Source organism: Rhinopithecus roxellana, unplaced genomic scaffold (genome assembly GCF_007565055.1).
Source record: "Rhinopithecus roxellana isolate Shanxi Qingling unplaced genomic scaffold, ASM756505v1 contig967, whole genome shotgun sequence".
Taxonomy (NCBI): Eukaryota; Metazoa; Chordata; class Mammalia; order Primates; family Cercopithecidae; genus Rhinopithecus; species Rhinopithecus roxellana.
This window is the reverse complement of record NW_022144717.1, coordinates 31,090-51,240: the sequence shown is the minus strand read 5'-3', so window position 1 is coordinate 51,240 and position 20,151 is coordinate 31,090. Positions and strand designations below refer to the sequence as shown.

Sequence of the window (20,151 nt, the reverse complement as noted above, 5' to 3'; positions counted from 1 at the left end):
TACCTGTATATATCATATGTATTATATCTATGTTTTATACCCATATATATCATATCTATTATGTCTACGTTTTATACCTATATCTATTATATCTATTATGTGTATATTTCATACCTATATCTATTATATCTTTTATGTCTATATTTAATACCTTTATTTATTATATCTATTATGTCTATATTTATACCTATATCTATTATGTCTTTATTTTATACCTATATCTACTATATCTATTATGTCTGTATTTTATACCTATATCTATTATATCTGTTATGTCTATATGTTATACCTATTTCTATTATATCTATTATGTCTATATTTTATAACTCTATCAATTATATCTATTATGTCTATATTTTATAAGTCTATCATATCTATTATGCCTATATTTTATACCTGTATCTATTATATCTATTATGTGTATATTTTATACCTATATCTATTATGTCTATATTTTGTACCTATAATTATTATGTCTCTATTTTATAACTTTATCTATTATGTCTATGTTTAATACCTCTATCTATTATATCTATTATGTCTATATTTTATACCTATATCTATTATGTCTATATTTTATACCTATATCTATTATATCTATTATGTCTATATTTTATACCTATATCTATATCTATTATGTCTATATTTTATACCTATTATACCTATTATGTCTATAATTTATACCTGTATCTTTTATATCTATTATGTCTATATTTCATACTTACGTCAATTATATCTATTATGTCTATATTTTATACCTATATCTATTACGTCTATATTTTATTCCTATCTATTATATCTATTATGTCTATATTTTATACCTATATCTATTATATCTATTATGTCTGTATTTTATACCTATATCTATTATATCTATTATGTCTATATTTTATCCCTCTATCTATAATATCTATTATGTCTATATTTTATAACTCTATGAAGTATATCTATTATGTCTATATTTAATACCTCTATCTATTATATCTATTATGCCTATATTTTATACCTATACCTATTATATCTATTATGTCGATATTTTATACCTATATCTATTATGTCTATTATGTCTATATTTTACCTATATATATCTCTTATGTCTATATTTTATACCTATATATATTAAGTCTATATTTTATACCTATATTTCTTATATTTATTATGTCTATATTTTATACCTATATCTATTATGTCTATATTTTATACCTATATCTTTTATGTCTATATTTTATACCTATATCTATTATGTCTATATTTATTTATTTATTTATTTATTTATTTATTTTTCTTTTTTTTTTTTTTTTTTTTTGAGACGGAGTCTTGCTCTGCTGCCCAGGCTGGAGAGCAGTGGCCGGCTCTCAGCTCTCTGCAAGCTCCGCCTCCCGGGATCACGCCATTCTCCTGTCTCAACCTCCCGAGTAGCTGGGACTACAGGCGCCCGCCTCGTCGCCCGGCTAGTTTTTTGTATTTTTTAGTAGAGACGGGGTTTCACCGTATTAGCCAGGATGCTCTCGATCTCCTGACCTCATGATCCGCCTATCTCGGCCTCCCAAAGTGCTGGGATTACAGGCTTGAGCCACCGCGCACGGCCTATTATGTCTATATTTAATACCTATATCTATTATATCGATTACCTCTATACTTTATACCTATATCTGTTATGTCCATGTTTTATACCTGTATCGATTATATTTATTATGTCTATATTTTATACCTATATCTATTATATCTCTTATGTTTATATTTTATACCTATATCTATTATATTTATTATGTTTATATTTTATACCCATATCTATTATGTCTATATTTTATACCTATATCTATTATATCTATTATGTCTATATTCTATACCTATATCTATTATACCTATTATGTCTATATTTTATACGTATATCTATTATATCTCTTGTGTCTGTACTTTATACCTATATCTATTATATCTATATTTTATACCTATATCTATTATAAGCATATTTTATACCTGTATCCATTATATCTGTATTTTTACCTATATCTATTATATCTATTATATTTATAATTTATAATCATATTTATTTATTTATTTATTTATTTTTTTAATTATACTTTAAGTTCTAGGGTACATGTGCATAACGTGCAGGTTTGTTACATATGTATACTTATGCCATGTTGGTGTGCTGCACCCATCAACTCGTCAGCACCCATGAATTCATCATTTATATCATGTATAACTCCCCAATGCAATCCCTCCCTCCTCCCCCCTCCCCCCTCCCCATGATAGGCCCCAGTGCGTGATGTTCCCCTTCCCGAGTCCAAGTGATCTCATTGTTCAGTTCCCACCTATGAGTGAGAACATGCGGTGTTTGGTTTTCTCTTCTTGTGATAGTTTGCTAAGAATGATGGTTTCCAGCTGCATCCATGTCCCTACAAAGGACGCAAACTCATCCTTTTTTATGGCTGCATAGTATTCCATGGTGTATATGTGCCACATTTTCTTAATCCAGTCTGTCACAGATGGACATTTGGGTTGATTCCAAGTCTTTGCTATTGTGAATAGTGCCGCAATAAACATACGTGTGCATGTGTCTTTGTAGTAGAATAATTTATAATCCTTTGGGTATATACCCAGTAGTGGGATGGCTGGGTCATATGGTACATCTAGTTCTAGATCCTTGAGGAATTGCCATACTGTTTTCCATAATGGTTGAACTAGTTTACAATCCCACCAACAGTGTAAAGGTGTTCCTATTTCTCCACATCCTCTCCAACACCTGTTGTTTCCTGACTTCTTAATGATTGCCATTCTAACTGGTGTGAGATGGTATCTCATTGTGGTTTTGATTTGCATTTCTCTGATGGCGAGTGACGATGAGCATTTTTTCATGTGTCTGTTGGCTGTATGAATATCTTCTTTTGAGAAATGTCTGTTCATATCCTTTCCCCACTTTTTGATGGGGTTGTTTGTTTTTTTCTCGTATATTTGTTTGAGTTCTTTGTAGATTCTGGATATTAGCCCTTTGTCAGATGAGTAGGTTGCAAAAATTTTCTCCCATTCTGTAGGGCGCCTGTTCACTCTGATGGTAGTTTCTTTTGCTGTGCAAAAGCTCTTTAGTTTAATGAGATCCCATTTGTCAATTTTGGCTTTTGCTGCCGTTGCTTTTGGTGTTTTAGACATGAAGTCCTTGCCCATGCGTATGTCCTGAATGGTACTACCTAGATTTTCTTCTAGGGTTTTTATGGTATTAGGTCTAACATTTAAGTCTCTAATCCATCTTGAATTAATCTTCGTATAAGGGGTAAGGAAAGGATCCAGTTTCAGCTTTCTACTTATGGCTAGCCAATTTTCCCAGCACCATTTATTAAATAGGGAATCCTTTCCCCATTTCTTGTTTCTCTCAGGTTTGTCAAAGATCAGATGGCTGTAGATGTGCGGTATTATTTCTGAGGACTCTGTTCTGTTCCATTGGTCTATAGCTCTGTTTTGGTACCAGTACCATGCTGTTTTGGTTACTGTAGCCTCGTAGTATAGTTTGAAGTCAGGTAGCGTGACGCCTCCAGCTTTCTCCTTTTGACTTAGGATTGTCTTGGCAATGCGGGCTCTTTTTTGGTTCCCTATGAACTTTAAAGCAGTTTTTTCCAATTCTGTGAAGAAAGTCATTGGTAGCTTGATGGGGATGGCATTGAATCTATAAATAACCTTGGGCAGTATGGCCATTTTCACAATATTGATTCTTCCTATCCATGAGCATGGTATGTTCTTCCATTTGTTTGTTGTGTCTATTGTGTGTTCTTCCATTTGTTTGTATCTATTGTCTATATTTTGTACCTGTATCTGTTACATCTATTATGTCTATATTTTATACCTATATCTATTATATCTATTTTGTCTATATTTTATATCTATATCTATCATATCTATTATGTCTATATTTTATACCTATATATTTCATATCTATTATGTCTATATTTCATACCTATATCTATTATATCTATTATGTCTATATTTTATAGCTATATCTATTGCATCTATTATGTGTATATTTTATACCTATATCTTTTTTATGTATTATGTCTATATTTTATACCGATATCCATTATATCTATTATGTCTATACTTTATACCTATATCTATTATGGCTGTATTTTATACCTATATCGATTATATCTATTATGTTTATATTTTATACCTATATCTCTGATGTCCATATTTTATTCCTATATCTATTATAACGATTATATCTATATTTTAGAAGTATATCTGTTATATCTATTCTGGCTCTATTTTACACCGATATCTATTATGTCTATATTTGATACCTATATCTATTATATCTATTACGTCTATATTTTATACCTATATCTATTATATCTATATTTTTTACGTATATCTATTATATCTATTATGTCTGTCTATGATATCTATTATATCGATATTTTATACCTATATCTATTATATCTATATTTTATACCTGTATGCATTATATCTATTATGTATATGTTTTATATCTATATCTATTATATCTATTATGTCTATATCTTATACCTATATCTATTATATCTATTATGTCTATATTTTATACCTATATCTATTGTCTATAATGTCTGTATTTTATACCAATATCGTTTGTATGTATTAAGTCTATATTTTATACCGATATCTATATCTATTTTGTCTTTATTTTATACGTATATCTATTATGTCTGTTATGTCTATATTTTATACCTATATCTGTTTTATTTGTATTTTATTCCTATATCTATTATATATTTTATGTCTATATTTTATACCTGTATCTATTACATCTATTATATCTGTGTTTTATACCTATAGCTATTATATCTATATTTTATTCCTATATCTATTATATCTATTATATCTATATTTTAAACGTATATCTATTGTATCTATTATGTCTATATTTTATACCTATATCTATTATATCTATTATGTCTATATTTTATACCTATATCTACTATATATATTATGTTAATATTTTATACCTATATCTGTTATATCTATTTTGTCTGTATTTTATACGTATATCTATTACGTCTCTATTTTATACTTATATCTATTATATCTATTATGTCTGTATTTTATACCTATTTCTATTATGTTTATTAGGTGTATACTTTATAACTATACATATTATATCTTTTATGTCTATATTTTATACCTATATCTGTTATATCTACTATGTCTATATTTTACACCTATATCTATTATATCTATTACGTCGATATTTTATACCCATCTCTATTATATCTGTTATGTTTATATTTATACCTATATCTATTATATCTAGGTCTTTATTTTATACCTATATCTATTTTGTCTATATTTTATACCTATATCTGTTATGTCTATATTGCATACGTATGTCAATTTTATCTATTATGTCTGTATTTTATAACTATATCTATTTCATCTGTTATGCCTATATTTCATACATATATCTATTATATCTATATTTGATACCTATATCTATTATATCTATTATGTCTATATTTTATAAATATATCTATTATGTCTATGTTTTACAACTATATATATATATATATTTTGTCTCTATTTTATAGCTATATCTGTTATATCTATTATGTCTATACTTTATACCTATATCTATTATATCTATTATGTCTTTATTTTAAACCTATAGCTATTATATCTACTATGTGTATATTTCATACCTATATGTATTATAACCATTATGTCTATATTTTCTACCTATATCCATTATGTCTATATTTTATACCTATATCTATCATAATTATTTTGTCTATATTTGATACCTATATCTATTATATCTATTATGTCTATATTTTATACCTATTTCTATTATAACTATTATGTCTATATTTAATACCTATATCTATTATATCTATTATGTCTATACCTTATACCTATATCTATTATATCTATTATAGCTATATTTTTTCCGTTATCTATTATGTCTATATTTTATACCTATATCTATTATATCTACTATTTCTATATTTTGTACCTATATCTATTATATCTATTATGTCTATATTTTATATCTATATCTATTTTATCTATTATGTCCATATTTTATACCTATAACTATTATATCTTATATGTCTATATTTTATACCTATATCTATCATGCCTATATTTTATATCTATATCTATTATATCTATTATGTCTATATTTTATACCTCTATCTATTATATCTATTAAGTCTATATTTTATACCTATATCCATTTAATATATTTTGTCTACCTTCTATACATATGTCTGTTATATCTATTATGTCTATATTTCATACCTATACCTATTATATCTATTATGTCTATATTTTATATCTGTATCTGTTATATCTATTATGTCTATATCTTATACTTATATCTATTATACCTATTATGTCTACATTTTATACCTATATTTCTATCTATTTTGTCTATATTTATACCTATTTCAATTATGTCTGTATTTTATTCCTATATCTATTATATCTATTATGTCTGTATTTTATACCTATATCTCGTATATCTATTATATCTATATTTTATACCTATATCTATGATATCTATTATGTCTATATCTTATACATATATCTATTATATCTATTATGTGTATATTTTATCCCTATATCTATTAGGTCTATATTTCATACCTACATTTTTATACCAGTTATGTCTATATTTTATACCTATATCTATTATATCTATTATGTCTATAGTTTTATACCGATAACTATTATGTCTATATTTTATACCCATATCTATTATATCTACTCTGTCTATATTTTATACCTACATCTATCATGTCTATATTTTATACCTATATCTTTTATATCTATTATGTCTATAGTTTATACAGATATCTATTATGTCTATATTTTATACCTATTTCTATAATATCTATTATGTCTGTATTTCATTCCTATATCAATTATGTCTATATTTTATACCCATATGTATTATATCTATTATGTCTACATTTTATACCTATATGTTTTATATGCATTATGTCTATATTTTATACCTATATCTATTATGTCTATATTTTATATCTATATCTATTGTATCTGTCTATATTTTATACCTATATCTATTGTACCTATTATGTCTATATCTTTTTTTTTTTTTTAACAGGCTTAATTCACTTTATTTTTCTTTTATAAAAAGCCTATGTTGTAGCCACAGCTGGAGCCTGGGTCCGCTGCACGGGGACTCTGGTGTGGGTCTTGACAAGGGGGTCAGTGAATTCCTGATAGGTAGACTTGGTAAACACAGTCTCCTTCCACAGGTCAGGGGTCAGGTAGCTGTAGGTCTTAGAGATGGCATCAAAGGTGGCCTTGGCGAAGTTGCCCAGGGTGGCAGTGCAGCCCCGGGCTGAGGTGTAGCAGTCATCAATACCAGCCATCATGAGCAGCTTCTTGGGCACAGGCGCTGAGACGATGCCAGTGCCCCTGGGTGCAGGGATGAGGCGCACCAGCACAGAGCCACAGCGGCCTGTCACCTTGCAAGGGACGGTGTGGGACTTGCCGATCTTGTTCCCCCAGTAGCCTCTGCGCACCGGGACAATGGAGAGTTTGGCCAGGATGATGGCCCCACGGATGGCGGTGGCCACCTCCTTGGAGCACTTAACACCCAGGCCGACGTGGCCATTGTAGTCCCCGATAGCAACAAACGCCTTGAACCTGGTGCGCTGACCAGCACGGGTCTGCTTCTGCACTGGCATAATCTTCAAAACCTCATCTTTGAGAGAGGCCCCCAAGAAAAAGTCAATGATCTCAGATTCCTTAATGGGCAGAGAGAAGAGGTAGATCTCCTCCAGGGACTTGATCTTCATGTCCTTGACCAAGCGGGCCCAGCTTGGTGACGGGCATCCACTCCTATATCTGTTATGTCTATACTTTATACCTATATCTATTATGTCTATATTTTATACCTGTATCGATTATATGTATTATGTGTATATTTTATAAATATATCTATTATATCTCTTATGGCTATATTTTATTCCTATATCTATTATATCTATTATGTTCATATTTTATACCCATATCTATTATGTCTATATTTTTAACCTATATCTATTATATCTATTATGTCTATATTTTATACCTATATCTATGATACCTCTTATATCTATATTTTATACCTATATCTATTATATCTATTGTGTCTATACTTTATACCTTTATCTATTATGTCCATTTTTTTAACTTTATCTATTATATCAATTATGTCTATATTTTATGCCTATATCTATTATATCTATTATGTATATATTTTATGCCTCTATCTATTATATCCACTATATCTATATTTTATACCCATATATATTATATATATATTTTATACCTATATCCATTATATCTATTATATATATATTTTATACATATATCTATCATATCTATTATGTTCCTATTTTAATGCCTATATCTATTATATCTATATTTTATACTTATATCTATTATAACCATATTTTATACCTATATCCATTATATCTATATTGTTTTCCTATTTGTATTATATCTATTATATTATATGTTATAATTATATCTATTATATCTATATTTCATACCAATATCTATTATATCTATTGACTATATTCTATACCTGTATCTATTATATCTATTTTTTATACATATATCTATAATATCTATTATATCTATATTTTATACCTATATCTATTATATCTATATTTTGTACCTGTATCTCTTATATCTATTATGGCTATATTTTAAAGCTATGTCAATATATCTATTATGTCCATATTTATACCTATATCTATCATATCTATTATGTCTATATTTTATATATATACCCATTATGTCTATATTTTATACCTTTATCTATTATATCTATTATGTCTTATTTTATACCTATATCTTTTATATCTAGTATGTCTATATTTTATACCTATATTTATCATATGTAATATGTCTATATTTTATACCCATATATATCATATCCATTGTGTCTGTGTTTTATACCTACATCTGTTATATCTCTAATGTCTATATTTTATATCTATATCTATCATAACTATATTTTATAACTATATATATCTATATTTTATACCTATATCTATTATACCTAATACGTCTGTATTGTATACCTATATTTATTGTCTATTTTTTATACTTATATCTATCTATTATGTCTATATTTCATACCTATATGTTTTATATCTTTTATTACTGTATTTTATACCTATATGTATTATATCTATTATGTCTATATTTTATCCCTATATTTATTATATCTATTATGTGTATATATTATACCTATATCTATTATATCTATTATATCTATATTTTATAACTATATCTATTATATTATATCTATATTTTATACCTATATCTACTACAACTATATTTTATACCTATATATATTATATCTATATTTTATACCTATATCTATTATATCTATTATATTTATATTTTATAATTTTATCTATGATATCTATATTTTATATCTGTATCTATTATATCTATATTTTATACCGATATCTATTGTATCTCTATTTTAAAGGTATGTCTATTATATCTGCTATATATATATTTTATACCTATATCTATTTATCTATATTTTATACCTCTATCTATTATATCTATTTTGTCTATATTTTATACATATATCTATCATATCTATTATGTCTGTATTTTATACCTGTATCTATTATATCTATATTTTCTAACTATGTCTATTATATCTATATTTAATACCTATATCCATTTTATCTGTTATATCTATATTTTATAACTATATATATTATATCTATTATATCTATATTTTATACCTATATCTATTATATCTATATTTCACTCCTATATCTATTATATCTATAATGTCTATATTTTATACGTATATATATTATGTCTATATTTTATACCTATATCTATTATATCAACTATGTGTATATTTTATAGGTATATGTGTGATATCTATTATGTCTATATTTTATACCTATATCTATTATACCTATTATGTCTATATTTTATACCTATATCTATTTTATCAGTTATATTTATATTTTATAACTATATCTATTATATCTATATTTTATACCTGTATCAATTATAAATATTATATCTATACTTTATACCTATATCTATTATGTCTGTATTTTATATCTTTATCTATTATATCTATTATGTCTATGTTTTATACCTATATCTGTTGTATCTGTTATGTCTATATTTTATACCTATATCTATTATAATTATTATGTCTATAATTTATAACTATATCTCTTATATCTGTTGTGTCTATATTTTATACCTATATCTTTTGTATCTATTATGTCTACATTTTATACCTATATCTATTATATCTATTAAGTCTATATTTTATACTTATATATTATATTTATTATGTCCATATTTTATACCTATATCTATTATAACTATTATGTCTATATTTTATAACTATATCTCTTATATCTATTATGTATATATTTTATACCTATATCTATTATGTCTATATTTTTTACCTCTATCTATTCTCTCTATTATATCTATATTTTCTATCTATATCTATTATGTCTATATTTTATACCTATATCTATTATATCGATGATGTGTATATTTTATACCTATATGTATTATATATTTTATGTCTATATTTTATACCTATATCTATTATATCTATTATGTCTACATTTTGTAACTATATCTATTATATCTATTATGTGTATAATTATACCTATATCTATTATATCTATTATGTCTGTATTTTAAACCCATATCTATTCTGTCCATATGTTATACCTATATATATTATATCTATTATGTCTATATTTTATAGGTATATCTGTATATATATTATGTCTATATTTTATACGTATATGTATTATATCTATTATGTCTATATTTTATACCTATATCTCTTATATCTATAACTATATTTTATACCTATATTTATTATATCTATTATGTATATATTTTTTACCTTTATCTATTATATTTTTATATCTGTATTTTATACCTATATCTATAGTATCTATTATGTCTATATGTTATACCTATATCTATTGTATCTATTATATCTATATTTCATACCTATATCTATTGTATCTATTATATCTATACATGATACCTATATCTATTATGTCTATATTTCATACCTATATCTATCATATCTATTATGTCTGTATTTTATTCCTGTATCTATTATATCTATTATGTCTATATTTTATACGTATATCTATTATGTCTATATTTCATACCTATATCTATTATATCTATTATGTCTATATTGTATACGTATAACTATTGTATGTATTATGTCTAAGTTTTATACCTAAATCTATTATGTCTATATTTTATACCTATGTCTATTATATCTATTACGGCTATACTTTATACATATATCTATTATGTCTATATTTTATACCTGTATCGATTATATTTATTATGTCTATATTTTATACCTATATCTATTATATCTCTTATGTCTATATTTTTTACCTATATCTATTATATCCATTATGTTTATATTTTATGCCTATATCTCCTATGTCCATATTTTATATATATATCGATTATATCTATTATGTCTATATTTTATACCTATATCTATTATACACCTTATGTCTATATTTTATAGCTATATCTATTATATCTAGTATGTCTATATTTTATACCTATATCTACTATGTCTATATTTTATGCCAGTATCTATTATATCTATTATATCTATATTTTATATCTTTATCTATTATATCTATATGTCTATATTTTATTCCTATATCTATTATATCTATTAAGTCTATATTTTATACCTATAACTATTATATCCACTATATCTATATTTTGTACCTATATCTATTATATCTGTATTTGATACCTATATCCATTATATCTATATCTATATTTTATACCTATATCTATTGTATCTAGTATATCTATATTTATCCCTCTATCTATAATATCTATTATGTCTATATTTTATAACTCTATCAAGTATATCTATTATGTCCATATTTTATACCTATATCGATTATATCTATTATGTCTATATTTTATACCTGTATCTATTATATCTATTATGTTTATATTTTATCCCTCTATGTATTATATCTTTTATGTCTATATTTTTTTTTATACTTTATGTTCTAGGGTACATGTGCATAACGTGCCGGTTTGTTACATATGTATACTTCTGCCATGTTGGTGTGCTGCACCCATCAACTCGTCAGCACCCCTCAATTCATCATTTATATCACGTATAACTCCCCTATGAAATCCTCCCTCCTCCCCCCTCCCCCCTCCCCATAATAGGCCGCAGTGTGTGATGTTCCCCTTCCCGAGTCCAATTTTATAACTCTATCAATTATATCTATTATGTCTATATTTTATACCTCTATTATATCTATTATGCCTATATTTTATACCTATATCTATTATATCTATTATGTCTATATTTTATATCTATATCCAATATGTCTATTATGTCTATATCTTATACCTATATATATGATATCTATTATGTCTATATTGTATACCTATATCTATTAAGAATATATTTTATACCTATATTTATTATATCTTTCATGTCTATATTTTATACCTATATCTATTATGTCTATATTTTATACCTATATCTGTTATGTCTATATTTTATACCTATATATATTATGTCTATATTTAATACCTATATCTATTATATCTATTATGTCTATGTTTATACCTATACCTATTATGTCTATATTTTATGAATATATCAATTATATCTATATTTATACGTATATCTATTATATCTATTATATCTATAATTGATACCTATATCTATTATATCTATATTTTATACCATTATCTATAATATCTATTATGTGTAAATTTTGTACCTTTATCTATTATATCTATTATGTCTCTATTTTATACCTATATCTATTATATCTCTTATATCTATATTTTATAACAATATCTATTATATCAATTTTGTCTATATTTTATACCTGTATCGATTATATGTATTATGTCTATATTTTATACCTATATCTATTATATCTCTTATGTCTATATTTTATACCTATATCTATTATATCTATTATGTTTATATTTTATACCCATATCTATTATATCTCTATTTTATACCTATATCTATTATATCTATTATGTCTATATTTTATACCTATATCTATTATAACTCTTATGTCTGTATTTTATACCTATATCTATTATATCTATTGTGTCTATACTTTATACCTATATCTATTATGTCTATATTTAATATCTTTATCTATTATATCTATTAGGTCTATATGTTATAACTATATGTGTTATATATATTATGTCTATATTTTATGCCTATATCTATTATATCCACTATATATATTTTATACCTATATCTATTATATCTATATTTGAAACCTATATCCATTATATCTATTATATCTATATTTTATACATATATGTATCATATCTATTATTTGTATATTTAATGCCTATATCTATTATGTCTATCATGTCTATATTTTATACTTATATCTATTATAACGATGTTTTATATCTATATCCATTATATCTATATTTTTTCCTATATATATTATATCTATTATATTTATATTTTATAATTATATCTCTCATATCTATATTTTATAACTATATCTATTATATCTATTTTCTATATTTTATACCTGTATCTATTATATCTATATTTTATACATATATCTATCATATCTATTATATCTATGTTTTATACCTATATCTATTATATTTAAAATGTATATATTTTATACCTCTATCTATTATATCTATTATGTCTTTATTTTATACCTATATCTGTTATACGTATTATGTTTTTATTTTATCCCTCTATCTATTATATCTATTATGTCTATATTTTATTCCTATATCTATTATATCTGTTATGTCTGTATTTTATAACTATATCTATTATATCTATTACGTCCATATTTTTTACGTATGTCTACTATATCTATTATGTCTATATTTAATACCTATATATATTATATCTATTATGTCTAAATTTTATACCTATATCTATTATGTCTATATTTTATATCTATATCTATTATACCTATTAAGTCTATATTTTATACCTATATCTATTATATCTATTATGCCTATATTTTATACCAATATTTATTATATTTATTATATCTATATTTTATACCTATATCTATTATATCTATTATGTCTATTTTTTATACCTATATCTATTATGTCTATATTTTTTACCTATATCTCTTATATCTATTATGTCTATATTTCATACCTATATCTATTATGTCTATATTGTATACCTATATCTATTATATCTATTAGATTTGTATTTTATCATTATATCAATTATACCTACATTTTATACGTATATCTATTATATCTATTATATGTATATTTTATACCTATATCTATTATATCTATATTTTATAACTTCATGTATTATATCTATTATGTCTATATTTTATACCTATATCTATTATACCTCCTATGTCTATATATTATACCTGTATCTATTATATTTATTGTGTCTATACTTTATACCTATATCTATTATGTCTATATTTTATATCTTTATCTATTATATGTATTATGTCTATAATTTATACCTATATCTATTATATCTATTATGTCTGTATTTTATGCCTATATCTATTATATCCACTATATCTATAATTTATACCTATATCTATTATATCTATATTTGATACCTATATCCATTATATGTATTATATCTCTATTATATACATATATCTATCATATCTATTATGTCTATATTTTATGCCTATTTCTATTATATCTATTTTATCCATATTTTATACTTACATCTCTTATAACCATATTTTATACCTATAACCATTATATCTGTATTTTTTTCCTATATCTATTATATCTATATTTATATTTTATAATTATATCTATTATATCTATATTTTATAATTATGTCTATTATATCAATATTTTATACCTATATCTATTATATCTATTGTCTGTGTTTTATACCTCTATCTGTTTTATCTATTTTTTATACATATATCTATTATATCTATTTTATCTATATTTTATAGCTATATCTATTATATCTATATTTTTACCTGTATCTATTTTATCTCTTGAGTCTATATTTTATACCTTTATCTATTATATCTAGTATGTCTCTATTTTATACCTATATCTATTATATCTATAATGTCTATATTTTATACCTATATCTATTATATCTATTATGTCTGCATATTATAGCTATATCTATTATGTCTATAATTTATAACTATACTTATTATAACTATTATGTCTATATTTTATAACTATATATTATGTCTTTATTTTACACCTATATCTATATCTATTATGTCTATATTTTAAAAGTATATATTATGTCTATATTTTATATCTATATCCATTATATATATTATGTCTGTATTTTATATCTGTATCTATTATGTCTATATTTGACACCTATATCTATTATATCTGTTTTGTGTATATTTTACACGTATATCTATTATATACTTATGTCTATATTTAATACCTATATCTATTATATCTATTATATCTAAATATTATACCCATATCTACTATGTCTATTTTTTAAAACAATATCGATTATATCTATTATGTCTATATTTCAAGTCTGTATCTATTATATCTATTATGTCTATATTTTATACCTACATCTATGATATCCATTATGTCTACATTTTATACCTATATCTATTATATCTTTTATGTGTATATTTTCTACCTATATCTATTACATCTATTTTGTCTATATTTATTATACCTATTATGTCTATATTTTATACCTATATCTATTATCCCCATTGTCTATATATTATACCTATATCAATTATCTATAGGTTATACCTATTTCTATTATATCTATTATGTCTATATTTTATACCTATATCTATTATATCTATTGTGTCTATGTTTTATACCTATATTTATTATATCTATTATGTCTATATTTTATACCTATATCTATTTTATCTATTATGTATATATTTTATACCTACATCTATTTTATCTATTACATCTATATTTTTTACCAAATCTATTATGTCTCTATTTTATGCCTATATCTATTATATCTATATTTTATACCTATATCTATTATATCTATTATGTCTACATTTTATACCTATATCTATTATATTTATTATGTCTATACTTCATACCTATATCTATTATATCTAATATGTCTATATTTTATACTAATATCTATTGTATGTATTATGTCTATATTTTATACCTATATCTATTACGTCTATATTTTATAACTATATCTATTATATCAATTATGTCTCTATTTTATACCTGTATCTATTATGTCTCTATTTTATACCTATACCTATTATTTCTATATTTTATACCTATATCTATTATATCTATTATGTCTACATTTTATACCTATGTCTATTATATCTATTATGTCTATATTTTATACGTGTATCTATTATATCTATTATGTCTAAATATTGTACCTATATCTATTATGTCTATATTTTATACCTATATCTATTATATCTACTATGTCTATATTTTATACCTATATTTATTATATCTATTATGTCTATATTTTATATCTATGTATTTTATATCTCTTTTGTCTATATTTTATACCTATATCAAATGTATCTATTAGGTCTATATCTTATCCATATATCTATTATATCTATTCTGTCTATATTTCATACCTATACCTATTATGTCTATGTTTTATACCTATATCTATTATGACTATATTTTATGCCTATATCTATTATATCTATTATATCTATATTTTATACATATATCTATTATGTCTATCCTTTATACCTATATCTATTATGTCTATATTTTATACCTGTATCGATTATATGTATTATGTGTATATTTTATACCTACATCTATTATATCTCTTATGGCTATATTTTATACCTATATCTATTATATCTATTACTGTTTATATTTTATACCAATATCTATTATGTCTATATTTTTTACCTATATCTATTATATCTATTATGTCCATATTTAATACCTATATCTATTATATCTATTATGTCCATATTTTATACCTTTATCTATTATAGCTATTATAGGTATATTTTATAACTCTATCAGTTATATCTATTATGCCTATATTTTATACCTACATCTACTGTAGCTATTATGTCTATATTTTATACCTATATCTTCTAAGTCTGTCTATATTTTGTACCTATATTTATTATGTCTATTATGTGTATATTTTATACCTAAATCTATTATATCCATTATGTCGATATTGTGTACCTATATCTATTTTGTCTATATTTTATATGTATATCTGTTGTATCTATTATGTCTATATTTTATACGTATATCTATTATATCTATTATGACTATATTTTATATCTACATCTATTATATCTATTATGTCTATATGTTACATCTATATCCATTATATCTATTATGTCTATGTTTAATAACTGTATCTATTATATCTATTATGTCTATATTTTATACCTATATCTATTATATCTATTATGTCTATATTTTGTACCTATACCTATTATATCCATTTTGTGTATATTTTATAGCTATATCTATTTTGTCTATTTTTTATACCTATATATTTTATATGTGTTATTTCTATATTTTATACCTATATCTATTATGTCTATATTTTATATCTATATCTATTATATCTATTATGTCTATATTTTATACCTATATGAATTATAACTATTATGTCTATATTTTATACCTATATCCTTTATATCTACTATGTCTATATTTTATACCTATATCTATTATATCCATTATATCTATTTTTTATACCTATATCTATTGTATTTATATTTTATACCTATATGTATTATATCAATTATATCCATATTTTGTACCTATTTCTATTACATGTTTATATCTATATTTTATACCTATATCTATATCTATTATATCTATATTTTATACCTACATCTATTATATCTCTTATATCTATATTTTAACTCTATCTGTTATACCTATTATGTCTATATTTGATTCCAATATCTATTATATCTATTATGTCTATATTTTATACCTATATCTGTTATGTCTATATTTTATACCTCTATCTATTATGTCTATATTTTATACCTATATCTGTTAGAACTATTATCTCTATATTGTATAACTCTATCTGTTGTATCTATTCTGTCTATACTTTATACCTATATGTATTATGTCTATTTTTTATGCCTATATCTATTATATCTATTATGTCTTTATTTTTTACCTATATCTATTATGTCTATATTTTATACCTATATCTATTATGTCTGTCTATAATTTATACCTATATCTATTATATCTACTATGTCTATATTTTATACATATATCTCTTATGTCTGTATTTTTAACCTATATCTATTATAACTATTATGTCTATATTTTAGAACTATATCTGTAATGTTTATTATGTCCATTTTCTATTCGTATATCTATTATATCTATTATGTCTATATTTTGTCCCTTTATCTATTATATCTATTTTCTGTATATTTTATACGTGTATCTATTATATCTATTATGTCTATATTTTATACCGATATCTAGTATATTCTGTCTACTTTTTATACCTATGTCTATTATATCTGTTATGTCTATATTTTATTCCTATATCTATTATATCTATTATATCTATATTTTATACCGATATCTATTATATCTATTATGTCTATATTTTATATCTATATCTTTTATATCTATTTTGTCTATATTTTATACCTATATCTATTGTATGTATTATTTCTATATCTTATACATATATCTATTATATCTATTATGTCTATATTTCATACCTATACCTATTATGTCTATGTTTTTTACCTATATCTATTATGTCTATATTTTATGCCTATTACTATTATATCTATTATATCTATATTTTATACCTATATCTATTATCTCTATCCTTTATTCCTATATCTATTATGTCTATATTTTATATCTGTATCGATTATATGTATTATGTGTATATTTTATACCTATATCTATTATATCTCTTATAGCTATATTTTATACCTATATCTATTATATCTATTATGTTTATATTTTATACCAATATCTATTATGTCTATATTTTTTACCCTATACCTATTATATCTATTATGTATATATTTAAAACCTATATCTCTTATATCTATTGTGTCCATATTTTATACCTTTATCTATTATAGCTATTATAGGTATATTTTATAACTCTATCAGTTATATCTATTATGCCTATATTTTATACCTACATCTATTATATCTATTATGTCTATATTTTATACCTATATCTATTAAGTCTGTCTATATTTTATACCTATATTTATTATGTCTATTATGTGTATATTTTATACCTAAATCTATTATATCTGTTATGTCGATATTGTGTATCTATATCTATTTTGTCTATATTTTATATCTATATCTATTGTATCTCTTATGTCTATATTTTATACGTATATCTATTATATCTGCTATGTCTATATTTTAAATCTATATCTATTATATATATTATGTCTATATTTTATACGTATATCTATTATATCTGTTATATCTATATTTTATATCTATATCTATTATATCTATTATGTCTCTATTTTATTACCATATCTATTATATTTATTATGTCTGTATTTAATAACTATATGTATTATATCTACTATGTCTATATTTTATATCTCCATCTATTATAACTATTATGTCTATATTTTAATCCTATATAAATTAAATCTATTATGACTAAATTTTGTACCTATGTATTATCTATATATTTTACACCTATATCTATTATATCTATTATGTCTATATTTTATAACCATAGCTATTATATTTATATTTTACACCTATATCTTTTATAGTTATTATATCTATATTTTATATCTATAGCTATTATATCTATATTTTTTGCCTATATCCATCATATCTATTATTTCTATATTTTATACTTGTATCTATTATATCTATAATATCTATATTTTATATCTATATCTATTGTATCTATATTTTATACCTATATGTATTTTATCTATTATGTTTATACTTTATACCTGTATTTATTTTATCTATTATGTCTATTTTTTATACCTATATCTATTATAACTATTATGTATATATTTTATACCTATATCTCTTATGTCTATAGTTTATACCTATATCTATTATATCTATTATGTCTATATTTTGTACCTATAGCTATTATGTCTACATTTTATACGTATATCTACT

The 20,151-nt window shown here is 22.7% G+C and overlaps 1 pseudogene across 1 annotated transcript; it reads right to left on the bottom strand.

The window, feature by feature from the left end:
* Window positions 1-7,096: 7,096 nt before the first annotated feature.
* Window positions 7,097-7,844, bottom strand: LOC115896238 (annotated as a pseudogene). Its single transcript, XR_004056147.1, has one exon. The product of XR_004056147.1 is annotated as a 40S ribosomal protein S2 pseudogene (transcript).
* Window positions 7,845-20,151: the final 12,307 nt, after the last annotated feature.